Source organism: Mustela putorius, unplaced genomic scaffold (assembly GCF_011764305.1).
Source record: "Mustela putorius furo isolate JIRA1106 unplaced genomic scaffold, ASM1176430v1.1 tig00000056_pilon_pilon_pilon, whole genome shotgun sequence".
In the NCBI taxonomy this organism is placed as follows: Eukaryota; Metazoa; Chordata; class Mammalia; order Carnivora; family Mustelidae; genus Mustela; species Mustela putorius.
Window position 1 is genome coordinate 568,111 of NW_025421263.1, and position 16,046 is coordinate 584,156.

Genomic DNA, 16,046 nt, shown 5'->3' on the forward strand with positions numbered 1-16,046 from the left:
CTCAGTGGGACCTAGAAATGTTAATGGGAATAGGACCGTACATGGGAAAGCAGGCCCAAATACAATACAACCCTGCGGTGTATCTGCAAATAGCCGCGGCGGCCACTAAAGCATGGAAGACAATTCAAAGCAGTGGGGATTTACAGGGTCAGCTGTCTAAGGTAATACAAGGACCAAATGAAGCATATGCTGATTTTGTAGCGAGGCTGATGCAAACAGCTGGTCGAATATTTGGGAGGTAGAGACAGCCATGCCATTGATAAAACAGCTGGCTTATGATCAGGCTAATAAATGGTGTAAAGAAGCCATCAGACCTTGGAAAAGCAAAGACTTGAGTACATATATTAAAGTTTGCAGGGATATCAACAACAGTGTTATTCAAGGGCAGGTTATGGCTGCAGCTATCACTCAAGGTTTACAAGGATTACAGGGAGCTCAACAATATAAACATAGGGGTACTCCTGGAGTTTGCTATTACTGCAAGAAGCCAGGACACCTGTAGGAGCTATAGTTACCAAAGAAGAGAGTTGGACCTTCCTATTTCAAAGCCCCTCTCCCCAAGAAACCAAGCTGCTCACAGTGATAAAAGCATTTCAAATGTTTCATCAAGAACCCTTCAACCTTTTATCAGATAGTAGATATGTGGTGCAAGCTGTCTCTATCATTGAAAATGTGGGTTCTATTAATGCCAGGTCTACTATCTCTGAGGCATTACAAGAAATCCAAACATTAGTTTGGGACAGGAAGGCTCCATTTTATATTGGCCACACAGGAGCTCATACAACCTTACCAGGCCCCCTGACAAAAGGTAATCCGTTAGCAGACTCCTTAACCAGAGGAGAATTTGTCTTTGCCATTGAGGACCCAGTGCAACAGGCAAGACATTATCATAAGCTGTTCCATGTGAATGCTTTAACTCTTTGCCTCAAATTTAACAGAACAAAAGCACAGGCATGGGACATAGTAGTCTCCTGCAGAAATTGTGTGATCTTACTACCTGCACCGTCCTTGGGAGTTAATCCTAAGGGTTTGTTACCTAATCATATATGGCATATGGATGTCACATATGTTTCAGAATTTGGAAAGTTAAGATATGTTCATGTCTCTGTAGATACCTGCTCTGGAATAATTTTCACCTCAGTGCATACGGGGGGGGGGGGAATCCAGAGATGTTATCACCCATTGCCTACAGGCTTTTGCGGCATGGGGAAAGCCACGCCAATTAAAGACAGATAATGGTCCAGCCTACACCTCACAACCCTTTAAAGCCTTCCTACAACAACTTGACATTCACTTGATACATGGAATACCCTATAACCCACAAGGACAGGGTGTTGTGGAGCGTGCGCATCTTACAATAAAAAATGCTCTTTATAAACAAAAAGGGGGAATAGGGGACACCTTCAGGTCCCCTAAAGATAAGCTCAACACCATTCTCTTTATTTTGAATTTTTTAACGTTGGACAAAACGGGTAAATCAGCTGCAGACAGACGTGCAAGTGATGCTGCTGCTTCCCCTAAGCCTTTAGTACTTTGGAAGGACATCCTCACAGGAAAGTGGAATGGACCAGATCCAGTGTTAGTATGGAGTAGGGGGTCTGTATGTGTTTTTCCACAGGAAAAGGAGGCTCCAATTTGGATCCCAGAGCGGCTGGTGCGTGCAGCCTTGCCTCCAAACACCAGTCATGATGCTGAAGATGCTGATGATAACTCTGGGGATGCTACACCTCCTGCGGCAGACTCAAGCCAGAGAGCTATGAGCAGTGGTTAAAGCATGGCTATATCCTTTACCAGTGACTAACTCTTCTCTCATATTCCCTCCTCTCCCTTTGGTGCATGGCAGGTCTGTAACCTGCTAGGAGCATGTACTGATATCTCAGCAGTGTCCATGTTAAATGGTGGCAAATTCCTCAACTGTTCTTATAAACAAAATGACTCTAGTACCTTTGAGACAACAGTTAATGTGTCTTGTCCCAATAATATTACTTATCAGCCCACTCCCATATGGGTCTCGCCACCGTTCCTTTCCCTCATAACAAATGCTAGCGAGCTGAATGATACATTGAATTGCACTAAGAATTGCTATCTTTCCCAGTGCTGGAATGTCACGGCCTTCAAGCTGGCTGTGATTATGCGTATCCCTACCCATGTTCCTATCCCAGTTTCCATTCCAGAGGACAATTTACCGGTGGCGCTATCCAGAAAGAAGAGAGATTTTGGTATCACAGCCACCATTGTGACAGCATTGGCTATATCTACAGCAGCTGCCACGGCAGCAGCAGTCTCGCTTGCTGCAACTATACCCACTGCGGAAGCTGTGAACACCCTTGCAGAAGGAACGGCGGCTGCCCTTCAAACACAGACTCAGATCAATGCACATCTGCAAGCAGGAATCCTGATAGCAACCAGAGAGTGGATTTGGTTCAAGAACAAGTGGACATATGGGGGCCCTATTGGGACTGGGATGTATAGTACCCTTCCCAGCAATTTGTGTAACTCCCATAGCCTATACTAATATGAGTGACTTACAGAATGTCTCCCGACAGCTCTCCCAATACTTGCGGGGGAATTAGTCCGCAGAATTCCAAAACTATACTCAGCACCTGCTACTAGCTACTAGGCATAACAAGGATAAATAACACCAGAGTTGAGCTTGCAACTCTCCCAGAGATAATCAAAACATTGCAAGATGTGTTAACCTTTACGAAACAATGGGCTAGCGTAATTGGTCTGATGATAATCCTTGTAGTGGGCTTGATTCTGCTAGTAAGGAAACTGCAAATTTGGAGGCGACAGCAACATAGGCAACAGCAAGCCATGGTGCAGGCCTTGTTAGCAATCAAGGCTGGAACATCCCCCCAAGTGTGGCTAAGTATGCTGGATCGGTAGTCACCGACGGGTAAGATTGGTGGGGGAAATATACCAACCTAAGACAGGACACAGATCATTGATATCTGCCGTCTGATGACAGGTAAGGATATTCCCCGCCACTGACAACCTAACACAGGCACGATCCCTGCCATAAAAGAAAAAAGGGGGAGATGTTGGAGGCAGGCCCCTGGCCAGGGCGGCCTCCGCCATTAAAAGATGGCGCCTGGCTAGTTGCCAGGTTAGGATTGCCTCGTGAGACTAAGCGGAATGCCCAAAGAGGAAGTAAACAGCATTGGTTGCTAGCAAAGTTGTTCGTTTAGGTGCACAGCCTGATTTACTCCCTCCTGTACCCTGCTCGCTGGTTGGTCATGTAAGCGTATATAAGTGTGTAGACTTGCGGAAATAAAGAGAGAGAAGATGCATCTGAACTGGGGCGTCTTGTCGTCCTTGTGCACCGAGGGCGATAAGTGAGGTGCCTTCTACCTCCCGGGTTCTCACTCTTAACCATTAGCTTGGCTCTGGCCCTTCAAGGACCTGAACACTGAGTCTGAGGATTGAAGGGATTTGTAATACGGGCCTGCTGTGGAATGAGTTCTCCAGGAGTACAGAAGCGAGGCAGCCACGGGCGAGTGCCAGAGCGAAGCCGTTGGCATGTTTCCAGCGCAAACCTGAACGATGATCCCAAGATGACCCTACAATGGGGACCCCACCACCACCACCCTAATCCTGAGTTACACACTAAGGCTCACCCTCTACTCAGGCTGCAGGGCAGGTGTCCATGCCCCATTTGTGGAGTCTCCTAACAATTTCCAGACCCTAATTCAAAACATAGCCTGGACTGTGGATCTGACTGTGGCAGAACCCTTTTTTAAGGGCACCAGGAAATGACTCCTGAACCCACGCTTCACTCGTCCTTAAGGACCATGGAAGGAAACAACTGGGCCTGTACCCCTTATGTGCTGCAGGACCAGAGGGTTCCAAGCACTAACCTGAAATTTAGCCACAGTAGGAGCCATCCCTCCCCACGAAACCTGCTGCTAAAGTATGAGCCTCACCCTAATGACTCTTTGATGCTAGGTGCTTCTCCTCTGGTGTCTTAAGGACCAGCAGCACGCAAATGCTTTGGGTGTATGGAGGTGGACATGTCCATAACCATAGTAGTGAGGTAAAAAGGTATTTTGGACAATGTCACACTATGCAGGCATGAAGAAGGACACTCTGGTGCTAGGAACACCCAAGGAGGTTTCTTAAACATGAGACTAAGGATGGGTTTTGGGAACCATGACTGGTGCAGAACAAATCCTTCAAGAAAACAAAAGAAAGCCTGAACACATGCAATGTCAACTGAGGAGCTGCGAGCATGACCCAGAAGCCACCCTGTCCCTCGAACACAGTGTGGGCTCCTCTTGAAACAAAAGCCTCATTTTGCGCAGCACCCGGAAGCTCAGCTTCACTTCAGTCCTTGGGCCGGTCTCCACACACACAGAGGACACACACTTCCAACTGTGAGATGGACCGCAAAACCTAGCTATGAGAGACTGGCGGTGGAAAGGAACATGCCAGAAAAAGAGAGCCCTGAGGGCACATGGCATGCAGTACCCTGAGGGGGTTTTGTGTTTGACTCCCATCACCGATGCCTCGCAATTCCTCCAGAACACAGCAGGAGAGGGAGCCACACGCAGCCATGGCTGTTGCTGCCTGAGACCACGCCCTGAGGGAGCATTGATTTGGCTCAGCAAAACCCAGGTGGGGTCATCCCCCAGGAACAGAGAAGGAAAGAGGGCCACTTCCAACAGCCGCAATAGTTAGACAGCAGGCTCCAAGCACCTCACCTGGAACTCCGCCACAGCGGAGTTCCCCCCCTCCCCGGTCCACACCGGACCCTGGACACCCTCCATGCAGCCCTCCCGAGAGAACTCTGCACCGCCATGCAGGTGGTCCTGAACAACTGCGGGGCCATGACGCAAACTCAAGACTGGGCTGGGGCCCTGGCCAAAGGCCATCCAGAGTTGTGAGGTGATAAGGGATGATGGATCCCTGGGAGAGGCCATGCTAAACAGGCAAGAGTACTGAAGGAAACCGTGTGACTAGCAAACCCTGGCAGCGATTGCTGCTGACCATGATTCCAGGGAAGGTGCTCTATAAACTTCACGAACACAAGGAGCATCTCTCTCCCCGAGGCCACACTGGAACGCAGATGGTCACACTCCTGCTAGGCCCCCACTCACACCTCGAGGCACATCTCCCCGCTGCCAGGGATGAGCTGCTAATTGTCGCCAGGATTCTCACCATACCTTGGGGCAGGGCCCTTTCCCTCCCCAGGCCTTATATGCAAGCCTGAAGAATGATGGGCTTTGGAACACAAGGGAGACACAGCACAACTGTCGAAGAAGGCTAAAACAACCCATGCCGTGTGCCACAGCCAGGATGGGGTTCAGAGAGTGATGCTGGCCAAAACCCTGCCCCTTGGGCCACCACGAGGCCTGAGGGAACCTGGGACCACACCTTAACCACACCTTAACCCACCCTCAAGCTCACCCTCCACTCCGGCCTTGGGGATGGTCTCCACAGTGCCATGGGACGCCACCCTTCCATCGCCCTGGCTTGGAAAGGACTGTGCCCACAGCCTAGCCCCGAGGGAGCCCTGGATTTGTCTTACCCAACTGATGCTACACTAAGTAGCTACGCTCAGGCTGGAACCCAGGAGGACACCGTACCTCAGGTAGCCTCAGCAGCTGCTGTACCTCAGGTAGCCAAACCAAAACCAGAAAAGCAGACCCAATGGTGTGCAGCCCCCAAGCCCAGCTTGAAGCCTGAGGCTTGCCCCTATGCCAGCATGCCCCTCAGCTGCAGGTTGGATCCTGCACTTCCATGTAATTGTGCCCTCAGGCTCTCAGGGCTCCAACTTCAACTCTCCCCCAGATGTGGCACCGACAATCCTCAAAGCCGATTGTTCCTGAGGCGACAATAGATTTGGGACACAGGATCAACAGCAGGTGTATAGGGCCAGGCTAAAGAAGGAAACTGGGCCTGACATCCATCCCTCCTGGGTGATGCCTGTGTCCATGATTCTAGTGAAGCCTCCCTCTGAAAGGAATACAGGGAGCATCTCCTTAAGGCCAAATGGGAAGAAAGATGCTGAGCCTGAAGGCAGCCCTCATCTGAGGTCTCGGGGCCTTTTTGCGAGCAGCCTTCTGACCCATGCTTCCCATCTCCCTGATTCTCACCCTACCCCTTGCTATGGCACCGGCCCTCCCTCGACTGGAGTCCTCAGCATGAGAAACAATGGGATTTGGGACCCAAGCCCGCACAGGACCCATCCTCCCAGAAAGCAAGAAGGAATTCATTCCTCCAGGAACCACCAGGGTGGAGCTCAAAGAATGGTGCTGATGCCACTCTGCCCCACGAGGGCAGGGTGAGCTTGTCCTTGAGGCCACACCCCAGCCAAGCACTTCACCCTCCAGCTCTCCCTCCCTTCAGGGCTCTGCTCTCAGAGTGCGTCCACACTCACAGTGGACCCATGCTTCCTGCTCCAGGGGATGAGACGAATCCCAGAGCAGCTGTGGTAGGGAGTGTGCCCCCAGAGGGTACGGCATTTGACTCACCTCAGGGAGGAAGGTTGTCCCCCAGGAACACGGCAGGGAAACCAGCCACCTGCAGCCAGGGCTGCTGCTGCCTATGACCCAGCTCTGAGGGAGCATAGATTTGGCTCACCTAAGCTACGCTTACTTATCAGTCTCAGGCCCAGAGAAGGAAAGTGTGCCTCTTGCAACCACCTTGTACAGCTGGACAACAGCCCCACACCTGAAACTATGCCACACTGGGAATCTCCGTCTGAGGCCAAAGCCAACACCAGAGTTTCACTTTCCCTAGGGCACTCCTTTCATCCTTCACCAAAAGATTGTACACTTCCATGCAGTTGGCCCCTAACAATGACAGCACTAGGGCCCCAAGGGGAGCCCCAGCTGTGGCCATCCCCAAAGCTGAACCCTATTTGTGAGGCGACCCTGGATTTTGGATACCTGGGGAAGGCCCTGCAAAAGAGGCTAGATCAAAGAAGGAAAGCTTGGCACTTGCAACCCTGGTGGATGCTGTGGCTGTCCACGAGCCTAGGGAAGTCATTACACAGCAGGAAGTCAAGGAGCAATTTGCTGCGGCCAAACTAGAATTCAGATGCTCACACTAATGGTAGCCCTCGACTCTCACCTCAGGGCCCTTCTGTGTACAGCCGTCTGATCCATGCCTCCCGTCTTCCCAAGTCTCACCCTGAGGCTTGCTTGCCATGGCACCGGCCCTCCCGCCACTCCAATCGACAGTGTGAGGAAGGACGGGATTTGGGACCCATGACCAGTGCCAGCCAATCCTCCAAAAAAGCAAAAGGAAGCCGAGCCTCAGGCAACCACAAGGGAGCAGCTACTAGCTTGTCTCAGAAGCCACACTGCCCCTCGTCCACAAGGTGGGCCTGTCTCAGGACCAAAGCCTCATCTTGAGCTTTACCCTGAATCTTGCCCTCAATTCAGGCCTCAGGACCAGGCTCCACACTCACAGTTGGATGTATGCTTCTAGCTGCTGGCCGGACCACAAAACCTAGCCATGAGAGACTGGCTGTGGAAAGGACTGTGCTGGAAAAGCAGAGCTCTGAAGGGGTCCTGCATTTTACTCACCTCACCGATGCTGCAGAGTTCCTCAGGAATGGGGTAGGAAAGCAAGCCACATGCAGCCATGGTTGTTGCCACCTGAGACCTAGCTCAGAGGGAGCATGGATTTGGCTCACCTAACCTATGCTAGATCATCTGACAGGAACAGAGATGGAATGTGGGCCACTTCTAGCCTATGCATTGTGCTTGAAGGTTGGTAGCACATACATAATTCTTGGCACAATATACTAGATTGTGTATTTCCTTATAGCTGTCTCCCCAACCCTTCTTCCAGTCATAGTAGCCTTACCATTTTTGAAGGCCTTAGCCAGCTATAGCTTCCTTTGCCTGGGAAAACAATAAAGCTATTTTTACTCATTATTCCAAACTCTATCTTTGTCTTATATTTAGGCTGTGAAGCACAAAGGTCAGTTTTCCACAGCACACTCAATCATTTAGGAGCATCAATTAATACTACAATGAGTTAGCATTACACATCTAGCTCTGTGGCTAATATTACAGACACTGAAAACATATGTGGTGAGGATTTAAGGTAACTGATAATTTCTTACACTTCTGGAAATGAAAGATGGTCCACTCTCTCAGAAAAGCTAAACCACAGTTAAACATTTGCCAATCATGTGAACGGTTGTCCACATTCCTTTCTTAAGTATTTCTACAATTTGTCCACACAACAATCTGCTCATGAATTTCACCATAACTTTATTCACAGTGGTTAAACCCTGGAAACTACAGAGATATCCATTAATAGGTAATGTGCAGACAGAATATATCAATTTACTTAGCAACAAAAAAGCCTGAACTGGTGATCCATGTAGTGATAGGGATAGATTAAGAATCCTGAGGCTGCACTAGCTTCATTTGTATGCACATCTATGAAAATGCATTTGACTGTACAGTTTATCTTTTTTAATTTTTATTTTTTTGAGAAAACACTTAGAATGTGTTCTCGCCCTCTTACTCCACCAAAGAACAGTCATCAGTGGCAATTGGCTGTTTGGTTCTTGTATTTGGTTTGTTTGTTTAAAGATTTTAATTGAGAGAGAGAGAGAGCACGAGAGGAGAGAGGTGAGTGGGAGAAGCAGACTCTCTGCTGAGCAGGGACTCTGATGTGGGACTTGATCTTGGGACTCCAGTATCATGACCTGAGCCAAAGGCAGTTGTTTAACCAACTGAGCCACCCAGGCACCCATAACTGGCTGTTTGGAAAGAACACCTAAATCCAGCTTCAGGCTCAGGAGAGAGCACTCCTCTTCCTGCTCATGGTTTCAGGTACTCTATATGTTCAGAAAAACTTCTCTAGCAACAAACTGTAGAAATGATCCCCGAACACAGTCTCTTTTTAACATAATACCTATTGGATTTATTTCATTATTTTTTATTATGTTCAGTTAGCCACTGTATAGTACATAATTAGTTTTTGATGTAGTGCTCAATGATTCATTAGTTAACTATAACACCCTGTGCTCATCATAACACATGCCCTCCTCAAAGTATAGTCCTAATTGTACACTTTAAAGTAATGCAGGTTACTGTACATAAATTATACCTCAGTAGCATTCATGTAATCTACTGTATTTCTCCATAGCAGCAGTGAACATTTAGAAAATTAAATTTTCTTTTCTTTTTTTAAAGATTTTATTTATTTATTTGACAGACAGAGATCACAAGTAGGCAGAGAGGCAGGCAGAGAGAGGAGGAAGCAGGCTCCCTGCCGAGCAGAGAGCCTGATGCTGGAATCAATCCCAGGACCCTGGGATCATGACCTGAGCTGACGGCAGAGGTTTTAACCCACTGAGCCACTCAGGTGCCCCTGAAAATTAAATTTTAATAAAATGGAAATGTATGGTTGCATGGAGGTTCCTCAAAAAGTTGAAAATAGAGCTCCCCTATGACACAGCAATTGCACTCCTGGGTATTTGCCCTAAAGATACAACCGTGGTGATCCGAAGGGGCACATGCACCCGAATGTTTATAGCAGCAAAGTCCACAATAGCCAAACTATGGAAAGAACCTAGATGTCCATCAACAGATGAATGAATAAAGAAGATGTGATATATATTATATACATATATAATATATATATATTATGCTGCCTTCAAAAGAAATGAAATCTTGCCATTTGCAACAACATGGATGGAACTAGAGGATATTATGCTTAGCGAAATAAATCAATCGGAGAAAGACAACTATCATATGATCTCCCTGATATGAGGAAGTGGAGATACAACGTTGGGGGGTTGGGGGTAGGAAAAGGATAAATGAAATAAGATGGGATCGGGAGAGAGACAAACCATCAGAGACTCTTAATCTCACAAAACAAACTGAGTGTTGCTAGGGGAGGTCGGGAGAGGGTGGTGGGGTTATGGACATTGGGGAGGGTATGTGCTATGGTGAGTGCTGTGAAGTGTGTAAACCTGGCAATTCACAGACCTGTACCCCTGGGGCTAAAAATACATTTTATGTTTATTAAAATTTTTTTAAATGTTTTAAAGTGTGGAAATGAAATTCAGTAAACACAATAGAGATTCATATCCATAATCATTAAATCCATAAATATACATATGATGAAGACCCCTGAAAATTATTGCTGAGGCAAATCAAAGGAATGCTAGATAAATAAAATATATATATATCACATTCATAGATAAGAAGAGTCAGTGTTGTTGGAATATCAAACCAGCATTATTCTGATTCATGCTGGATTAGGCCATTTTAGTGGGAAATTTACAAGGTAATTCTAAAATGTATATGGAAATCAAGGTACCTAGAATAGCCCAGAGAATTGTAGAAATTTACTATATTTCAAAACTGATCTTACAGTTACAGTAAATGAGGCAATACATTATAGTGTAAGTAAATGTAATGTAAAATATATCAATATGAGAGAGTAGAGTGAGAAGTTTCCTCATGCACACATATAAGTTTTTAATTTTAATTTTATTTTTTCAATTATTTTTTATAAGATTTTATTTATTTGAGGGAGAGACAGAAAAAGTGAGAGAGGACATGAATGTGGTGAGGGGCAGAGGGAGAAACAGACTCCCTGCTCAGCAGCAGGGAGTCTATGCAGGGCTCAATTCCAGGACTCTGGGATCATGACCTGAGCTGAAGGCAGATGTTTAACCAACTGAGCCACCCAGGCACCCCAATTTTTCAATTATTTTGTTTTTAAGTAATCTTTACATACAACATGGGGCTCAAACCCACAACTCTGAAATCAAGTCACATGTTCCACCAATTGAGCCAACCAGATGCTCTTCGGTTATTTGATTTTTTAAATAAAGTCACAAGTACACATCATTAGAATGAAAGACTTTCTTTAAAAATAACTGGAATGAATGAATATCTATATAAAAATAAGTTAATATTAAAACCTACTTCACACCATACATTGATGTTAATTGGAGTTGTGAAGCTAAAATTATAAAGTTTTGAAAGAAAAGTAGAAATATTTTCATGATCAAGGCATAGGCAAAAATTTCCTAGACATAACACTAAGGCACTCACCATAGATAAAAAAAATTGATTAAACTGGATTTTATAAAATATTAAATCTTCAGCTTATCATAAATTATTATTAAAAAAGTGAAAAGATAATCCATTGTCCAGGAATAATTACTTACAATACCCGTAGCTAACAACAATCCTAACCACAATATATAAAGAACTTACACAAATCACATAGAAAATTATAAAAACCTAGTTTATTAATGAAGAGAAGGCTTGAAAAGGCATTTCATAAAAGGATGTATCCAAATTACTAATAATATTTGAAAACCAAACTGAGCATACCAGGTATGTGGGAATGTAGAGAAACTGAAATTGGCCTATATTTGGCAGGAAATGTAAAATGATGCAACTACTTTGCAAAAGTCTGTGCCAGTTTCTATTCTTTTTATTGCTAGGTTTATATACCTAGGAGAAACAAGAGGATGCCTCCACAAAAAACCAATTCATAGAGCCACCTAGGTGATTCATTCCATTTATTGAAGTACTCTAAAATCTCAGCTCAGGTCTTGATCTCAGGGACATGAGTTCAAGCCCTATTTCAGGCTCCACACTGGGTGCAGAGCAAAAAATTATACATGGTTCTTCATAGTTATTTTATGCATAATATTTCAAAAATATAACTGTCCACCAGAAAATTGGATAATCAAATTGTGCTATAATCACAAAACAATATTTCTTGGCAGCATAAAGACCAAATGACTGACATGTAGCTAATTTAGGATTGACTCTCAAAGTCAGCTATCCAGTGGGGAAAAAAAAAAACATGGAACAAAAGAAAACATACTGCATCATTCTGCATATAGGAAGTGTAAGAATAAGCAAAATTAGTCTATGGTGAGAATTCAGAATGTGTTTATGTTTGAAGATGGATACTGACTGGCAAGTAACAAAACAGAACTTTGGGGGGTGGAGGAAGATGTTTTACATCTTGATCTAGAAGGTGATTACACAATACATACATATGTTAAATTCATTGAGCTATATGCTTGATTTTTGTGCATTTTGCTCTATGTAAATTCTACCCCAATAAAGAACTGTTAGAATTAAAAAAGAGAGAGATGCTAAAGCCTAAAAGAATGTAACAAATAACAGGGAATATGCAACAAATACCGAACATGTAAAGAATAAGAATCCCAAAGCAATAGAATAGAATGAACACCAAAAAGCATAATTTAGTGACAAAAAGGTAGTGAAAATTTACAGTTCAAATAGTATTAAAATGACATCTTGCTGCCTGGGAAAAGCCTTCCAGAGCAACAAACACTGAGCCTCCAGCAAAAGTGCTGTTATTCACTATGGGTACAATATTGGCTTCTTTTTTGGGGTAGTGAAGATATAGGTAGATTTGGATATAGAAGATTTAGATATGGGGTGACAGTTTCACAACTTTTGAATAGACTAAGAAAACCACTGAACTAACACAAAAATTTTATGGGTTTTATGATATATTGATTGTTATAAATAATAATAAATAACAATCATAATAAAGCAATATGTCTTTGCAAATGCCCATGCTCTGTATTTTATTAAGCACTGTGTCTCACATTAATAGACAGTTGCCAGAATATGATACTATTAACCTGTTCTGAAGATATTTTTTAAATATAAAAATTTAATCCAGGAGGTTTGGGGCAAAGTGAGGTATAGGCAAAGGAAGAATAAGAGCGAATTGGAAAATGTGAGAAGGAGGCTTGGGGTAAGAGAGGGACTCTACCTGGCTCCAGTACATATAACAAGGGGACCATGGTCCAGTTATAAACTCTCTCTGTGCCTTGGTTTCTTCTTCTGCAAACCAGGAAAAAGTAATGCTTTCTTCACAAGTTGATTGTGAAGACTAGAAGTCCTAATACATATGAAATCATCACTCTAAAGATCTGTAAGGGACATCCATGATATCAGGGAGTCCCCAAACTGATGAAACACCTGAATTTAATAAGTAGCTTCCAAGCCTGCTGAATCAGAATTGCTAGAAACCATGACTTCAAACTTGTACTAATTCTTTCAGGCTATTCTTATAATGATCAATTTATGAGTAGGAAAAACTGAGTCATATAACTTTAAAACAGAAAATTAGAAATAACAGAATAAAGATATTTTCGACCCAGTCTCTAAGCCAGAGGGAAAACTGTGGAGGACTCCCTAACTGAAGGGGATCTGGCCCATCTGACCCCATTTTATCTTCCTCCAGCTTACTACAGAGATACAAATACTGGAAGATGTATGCCTAAAGCACCTGACAGTCCACCTTGAAAACGTCACAGACCTAACTTCTAAGTCAACACTGCTTTGAATGGAAATGAAATTTACCTGGTTTTGCTCATTGATGGACCAGTCTTCTCCAAGTTTCTTTCCTTACAAAAATAAATCCTCTTTGTCATATTGCCATTAATTCAAACCTCAACAGAGATGCTGAAGTAAGACAGTCTTATAAATAATCTAGCCACCTCATTAGAAACCAGAAAGTTCAGCACAGTTCGGCCCAATTAATTATAGTCAGTGAGACTTCAGACACCCCAATTAAAGGGAAATTATGCATTCCCATTATTTGACATCATGCCAACTTCAGTGAGAGGGGAAAGTAGCTACCAATTCCAAAGGACAGATAGATTGTTCTTGCCTCCAGAGTGTACTGACACCTGACATCCATAACCATTTCAGGGAGACGTTGGAGGAGCCCAGCCATCAACCAGAAATGGTTTAGTGGAATGAAGAGGGGCTCTAAAAGCAAAGTTACGTCACATAAAGGAGGACTAAATGGAAAAATGCAGGATAAAGGTGTTTCTCTTACTGTTCCAAAACTGAAAACAAACTTGCTCTTATTGTTTTGTTTTGTTTTTCTAATTTTTTCTATTTTTAGTCTAGCCAAAAAGTTATTTTAATGTTTCCCTTCAGGTTTCCTACCTTTTATGGACAATAATAGCACCTCAATGATTATGATGAAAATAAAATGCCAAAGAATATGTACAGTGCTTAGCAAATATTACACACGCACACACTGAAATAGTACTCGGTCATGAAAAAGAATGACATCTTGCCAATTGCAATGATATGGAAGGAACTAGAGAATATTATACTAAGTGAAGTAAGTCAATCAGAGAAAGACAAATACCATATGATATCACTCATATGTGTAATTTAAGAAACAAACAGATGAACATAGGGGAAGGGAATAAAAAATAAAATGAGATGAAAACAGAGTGGGAGGCAAACCATAAGAGAACTCTAGGAAACATAGTGATAGTTTGCTGGAAGGGAGGTTGGTGGGAGCAGGGGGATGGGGTAATTGGGTGATGGGCATTAAGGAGTGCTGGCTGTTATATGCAACTAATGAATCACTAAATTCTACCCCTAAAACTAAAAAAAAAAATAAAATAAAATCCTAGTAGAGAACATAGGCGGTAACCTCTTTGATATTGGCTGTAGGAAATTGTTTCTAGGTATGTCTCCCAAGGTAAGGGCAACAGAGCAAAAAACTATTGGAACTTCATCAAAATGGAAACCTTCTGCACTTTGAAGGAAACAAACAGAACAATTAAAAGGCAACCTGTTAGATAGAAGAAGATATTTGCAAATGAATTATCTAGTGAAGGCTAACGTCCAAAATACATTAAGAGCACTAAAAAAAAAACCAAATAATCCAGTCTATAAAGTAGGTAAAAAAAAAAAAATCATGAATAGACTTCTTTCCAAAGAAGACATCCAAATTATCAACAGACCCATGGAAAGATGCTCAACATCACTCATCATCAGGGAAATACAAATCCAAAGTACAAGCGGATATCACCTCTCTCCCATCAGAATGGCTAAAATTAACAACACAGGAAACAAGAGGTCTTGACAAGAACGTGGAAAAAGGGGAACCCACTTACACTGGGAATGGTGGAAATGCAAACTGGTTCAACCACACTGGAAAACATTGTTGAAATTTCTCAAACAGTTAAAAATGGAACTATCCTACGACTCAGCAATTGCACCTCTAGATACTTACACAACGTATACAAAACTATATACTCAAAGGGGCACATGCACCCTGATGTTTATAGCAGGCTTATCAAAAATAGCCAAACCATGGAATGCACTCAACTGTCCATCTGTTGGGGAATGGATAAAGGAGTTGTGACATATATAGATGTGTATATATAGTTGTGACATATGGAGCTAGAGTGTTGTGTTAATGAAATAAGTCAGTCAAAGAAACAAAAAACATACGACTTCTTTCTGATGCAGAATTTAAGAAACAAAGCAGATGAACACGTGGGAAGGGGAAAAAGAAAGGGAGAGGGAAGCAAACCATGAGACACTCAATAACAGAGAACAAACAGGGTAGATGGAGGGAGCTAGGTGGGAGATGGTCTAAATGGGTGATTGGTAGGCACTTGGTAGTATGAATATGGGGTGTTATAGGTAGGTGAAGAATCACTAAATTCTACTCCTGAAACAAATGTTATACTAAATGTTAACTAATTAGAACTTAAATAAAAATCTAAATAACCCAGAAGAAACTTGGGGGTCTGGTCATGTTTTTGTGAGTTTGGGACCACGGGCCTACTTAAAATTTGGCTTCAGCACTATCCTGACATCATGAGGCCTAGGGCATTTGACATTGCCTAGCAGAGAATGTTGGAATGGAGGCGGTGGCATTCCTTTGGGGAAAAGATCTGGCCTCATCTCTGGGACAAATGGACATGAAGACACCTCCCCCAAATTTCCCATTCCTCTTTGAAATGTAGAACTTAACTCTTTTTGTAGCCATTTCCATATTGTTGCATCATTTCTAAGTAGGCCTCATTCCCATCCAGGAGTGATAAGGCTCCCATACAGCCAGCACCCAAGGGTTGGTGTCAAGTTCGCACTTGGATCCAGTGGTAAGGGAGAGTGATTAGTGTCTGATATCCCAAAAGAACGCTGGCATTTGTGTTCCTGAGTACTTGCTTGGCCAGCTCATGTAAATATAGTGCTCAATAACCAGTGTGCTTCCCCCCTCTTGCTGATCCAGATGCCTTT

The 16,046-nt window shown here is 43.6% G+C and overlaps 1 pseudogene; it reads right to left on the bottom strand.

The window, feature by feature from the left end:
- Window positions 1-8,705: 8,705 nt before the first annotated feature.
- Window positions 8,706-8,873, bottom strand: LOC123394457 (annotated as a pseudogene).
- Window positions 8,874-16,046: the final 7,173 nt, after the last annotated feature.